The sequence below is a fragment of the Mastomys coucha genome, unplaced genomic scaffold (assembly GCF_008632895.1).
Source record: "Mastomys coucha isolate ucsf_1 unplaced genomic scaffold, UCSF_Mcou_1 pScaffold22, whole genome shotgun sequence".
Taxonomy (NCBI): Eukaryota; Metazoa; Chordata; class Mammalia; order Rodentia; family Muridae; genus Mastomys; species Mastomys coucha.
The window spans coordinates 62,646,863-62,651,919 of NW_022196905.1; the positions used below are offsets into that span (position 1 = coordinate 62,646,863).

A 5,057-nucleotide genomic window follows, 5' to 3' on the forward strand; every position below is an offset into this window, starting at 1 on the left:
TATGAACTAACTAGTACCCTCAGAGCTCCCAGAGTCTCAACCACCAACCAAGGAGTACACACAGTGGGTTTTACTCTTAAGGGAGCTGAGTCCACCTCCAAAATTTCTCAATGCATCCCCCTCACTCAGTACAAATTCTCTATATTTATTCAGATCTCTAATACGCTCCTTTTCCATGTTTTGCACTCATCAGAAACCGAAACTGTGGATGCTGACTTCAGCATCGTGACCAGGTAGCATTAAAAAAACGCCAATCTGCTGGTGCTGATTCATGTGGGCACGGCACCCCAGGGGAACCGGCTGAACCCAAGTCCCTGAACTCTTTACGGGTGGTAACTTCTACACCGCGGAACTTTCACAGCTTTGGGCAGCCCGACAATCCACACGCAGGGTGTGTGCTGAGCTTCTGCGGTGCTGACTTTCAGCACCCTCCCCTGATCATCTGTGTGATGATGCCCCACCGCTGCAAACATCCAGGCTGCCTGCGCAGGGCGGACCGCGCTGGGCCAGGACTGCTCGACCTACCCTAAGCAGCCCCGGGGCAGCGTGGGGACAGGGAGCGCACAGGCACTGGAAACCTCCGGTAGCCCGACTGAGGCCGATGGCACACCGGGCTCAGGGGCGCCAGGGAGGGGCGCTCAAGTCGTGCTAGACTTCGCGCCGAGCCCGGGAATCTGCGACAACGAGCTGCGTCCGAGCCCCGCATCGGAGCTGTGTACCCCTAAACTCACCGGCGGATCTACAGCCTCATCCAACGACCGAACTGCAGGCGCTAACACACCCAGCAACCCGCCAGCGACTCCAGCCGGTGAGGATTGAGGAAGCCTGAGAACCCGGATGCAAACACAAACACAGGAAGGGACTCAGAAGGACGCTGCGCATGCGTACTGACAAAGGTGGAGCGAGGGAGAGTGGAGCTCTCTTACCTGTGGCCTTTCCACCTAGGGTTGTACTGGGGAATCTACAGTCCTTGGGTCATTCACCTGTCACTACTCTTTTTGGTTAAGTCCTCCAGCAGTTGAACTGTGGTAGTTTCCTTGTAAGATTGTAATAGCCATGAATGATAATATGGACTACTCCATCACTTTACCCCATTTATTTAATATTCACTTTTCTCAACATCATAAACTAGCTCTCAAAAGGAACAAGAAAGAGTTTACTCTGGAGTCAAGCAGGGATGGCTATGGCTAGGACACTAGATTCCAATTAGCCCAAATACTGTCTTCCAAAGGGGTAGCAGTTTCATGGAGTACTTTTAGTAACAGAACAAAAGCAAAACCATAACTCAATATGCTTTTCAAATACATTGAAGCATCAAATAGAAAGTTCCAGCAAAATGAGAAATGTCTGTTGTGTACCTCAGATGTGGCCTGTTGATGTGTCTGGAGTCTAAGTTTCTGTCCATTTGCTCCAAGAGCATTTCCCTACTAGGTTACACACACAAGGCAGGCAATAAGTGGTCATATAAAGTGTTGAGACACCCCAAGATAATCTGTCTCTGGACCTGCAGCATTTCAGCTTTCCACAAAGAGTAAGTTACAATCACCTTTGATGGTTTAAAATAGGTGCAGTGTTACTTTGCAAGCACAGTAACTGTTTGAAATTCTAAGAACTCTATTAAAATTGAGTTTGCAGACAGGAAAAACTGAAACCCAGGATGCTCTCAGAAAGTAGAACATAGATAATAGCATTGTGTGGTTGTACTGAATAATTCTAAGAGCATAGATAAAGCTGACTGCCATAAACTTCGAATGTGTTTCTCAGTTCTTAGTAAAGGTAAAAATTTTTTAAAAAAAAAGTAAGCAGCAGTCACTTATAGCCAACCACTAGACTAAGGTCAAGGACACCTATGGAAAAGTTAGGGGAAGGACTGAAAGAGCTGAAGGGGATTGCAACCCCATAGGAAGAACAACAGAGCTCCCAGAGACTAAGCCACCAACTAAAGAGCATACATGGGCTGGTCCATGGCCCCAGCACAACATGTAGCAGAGGACTGCCTTGTCTGGCCTCAATGGGAGGGCATGCGCTTGATCCTGTGGAGACTTGATGTCCCAGAGAAGGAGGATGCTAGGGGGCTGAGGTGGCAATGGGTATGTGGGTGGGGTGATAGGATGGGAGGGGTAATAGGATGGGGGTCTCGTGGAGGGGGGGCTTGGAAGGGGTCAACATTTGGACTGTAAATAAATAAAATAATTAATAAAAAACAAAACTGACGTACCCAATGACAAGCTGATTCAGGATCCTGTTTCCCTAGACACTACAAAATTAAGATAAATATAAATAAAACCCTAACCATAACCATAACCCTGTTTTGGGGTGTGTGTGTGTGTGTGTGTGTGTGTGTGTGTGTGGTATTCATTCAGACTTCTGAAGTTAAGTACCCTCATTGTTAATCTAGACTGGGTCAGATATCAGTGTTGGTAAATCCTTCAGGCAAATCAAACGGTTCTGATATTAGTTGCGAAGTCTCACATTAGAACAGCTAATACTTTGAAAAGGAACAATGTTTCTTATGATTAAGCTAATTTTAAAAGTCAGTTGTTAGCTTTTCTTAGAACTGTCAGCTTCAACCAAAAGAGTTTTTATTGTGCACTATTGCAATTTTACTGGTACACGAATAGCATTTTTAAATCAGATTTTTTTCTTCACTGCTTTTACCTAAGGGTTTTGAACATTCTAACATCAAACTCATTTCATCGATGCTGTAAATACTGATGATGGATGTTTCTGTCTTGATTGAAAAATCCTGTACCCTAGCTTCCAATTTCTCAAATTTGCAACCCAACCACAATCTTCTTTGCTGTTCAAAGCAAAAATTTCCACATTAGACAGAATCCAGTTTTGGTTTTGCACAAGGGCAAGGGCATGGAAAGTTGACTCATGATCATTATAACATTCAATATTGCCTGAGAGCACTTTGATGTTGGTGAATACTGATTGAGCCTCAACAAGGGTAGAGCGAATAAAGGCCCTGACATCAGTGAAGGCAAAGACTTACAAAAATACAGATATGAGTTACCACCAACACCTCATTAACTAGGACATCATGACACTACTCCAAGTGATCCTGATCAAGACACTTCATTTTTCACGCCTTTGTGGTTGTAGATAAACTTTACATAAAAAAGATGTGCCTTCTCCAAATACAGTCTTAAGAACATGATAAAAGAGTAGAAATATTCCGAGGATCGAGTTTTAGATATAAGAGTTTGGTAGAGCAGTTTGAACAGGTTATGTTTATAGAGAGTGACAACATTTCAGCAGCAGAGGGATAGTCTAGTGTAGATGTCTATGGATGCAGCAGAACAAAAATGAAGTCAGACCTTATCTTCCTCAGTAGATGATAGACTGCAGGAAGTTATCTGGGCCAGCAGCCTGGGGCAGAGCCTAAAGTATGTTTCAGTCAATATTCATCATTATAGAAAAATCTGTCTCCTTGGATACCAATAGGAATACATACTGACAAAGAAACTCACACAGAACAAGATCCTATTCCATTATAACTGATATCAGAGGAAAAAGAATGAACTCCGAGCAGACGCATGGACTCATTCAACATGACCTTAATAGAAGGTATTTAGAGTTCACAGAATTTACAGTATAGAAATGTGTAGTCTAGTAAACCTCCAAAACAGTTAAACTAGTCAGAAGGTAATATATTTAAGTGTCATCCTTTTATGGTATTATGTGGCAGTATTCTAAGATTGAAACATTCTATCCTTCAAGAAGATCCTTAAGAAACTTAACAGCTCAAAACAGCTTTAGGAAGTTCCTGAAACTGACCAAATTCACCAAACCCCTTCCCATCAAGGAAAATGTTAAAGATCACTGAGAGTCTCTCTCAGACAAACCAAATGCAGAGAAGACTCTCAGAACTGAAAAGACTCTGAGAAAAGACCAGAAGCCTGAAAGAGGCAGAAAGCAGTGGAGCTGCCTTGAATATATTTACAACAGTCACTTGGAAAGGACACTCTTCAGTCTGTTGAGCAGCCTGCAGATTGTGCAAACTGTCCAGCTTCCCAGAACTTTTGAGCTGTCATTCATGCTGCAGTGGCCTTGGTAATAAAGCTGCCTTTGAGTCATTTCTGCTCCTGTAAATTACCCATCCCCTATATTCCTGTAACTAACACCAATATAATTCATCTGCTCCCTAAGTTGTACTTTGATGGAAATTGTACTTTGGTTCCATGGACTTTCTATCTACCATGAATAGATTGTTTTCAGTCTCCCTAGGAGAAGTCTTGTCACTCAACATATAGGAATAAAACTGCAGACATGGATCATGGTATGTGGTTGTTTTGATCCAAGTTTTCCTAAAGACTCTTGATGCCTGAGCATCTTTTTTCTGTCATTATTGGATTTTTCTACATGTGCTTTGAAGAACTATCTGCTCAAATCTCACACGACTTTAAAAATTATTGTATTTCGTTTATTTGGGGATTTGTTAGGGAGTTTTGGTTTTTGAGACAGGGTCTTATTATAATTCCTGAATGAAAGGCTTCAAACTCACAGAGGTAAGATGTGTCTCTCTTCCAAGTTGAGATTTCAAGTTAATATCACCACACTGTACCACACCCAGTAGGTGGGTTTTTTGTTTGTTTGTTTGTTTTAAAAATACACCATCAGTGTTAGATCCTTATTGAATAGTGAATATGTGAACAATATTTCTCACTCTATAATATGTCTTTTTCGCCTTCATGGTATTGTTCTATATAGCAGAAAACATTTTAAAATTAGATGGAATAAAATTTATTTATCTTTTTCATTGTCTGGCAATCTTGGTATACTGCCTAAGAAGATTAACTAATTCATATACATGAAGATATACATATGTCTTTCATTATAAAGGTGATAGTTTGAGCTATTTATATTTAGATATTTGAGCTAATTGCTAAATATAATATGTGGCAAGGGTAAAACTAGCATCATTTTTTTTATGTGCTCAGTTGTTATATGCTTAATTGAATGCATGCATTGAAAGGCTGATTTTTCTCAACTGATGAATATTGAATGGCTGAGAAGCACCTAAAGAAATGTTCAACATCCTTAGTCATCAG

At 41.5% G+C, this 5,057-nt stretch overlaps 1 protein-coding gene across 2 annotated transcripts in view; it reads right to left on the minus strand.

Annotated features, from left to right (window-relative positions):
- The window catches only part of Gnpda2 (glucosamine-6-phosphate deaminase 2), an 18,868-nt gene extending 18,012 nt beyond the window's left edge, over window positions 1-856 (minus strand). For both annotated transcript variants that reach the window (XM_031342563.1, XM_031342561.1), the window contains exon 1: window positions 732-856. The gene's annotated coding sequence lies outside the window, so the exon portion shown is untranslated. The remainder of the gene's footprint in view (window positions 1-731) is intronic.
- Between the last annotated feature and the right edge of the window lie 4,201 nt (window positions 857-5,057).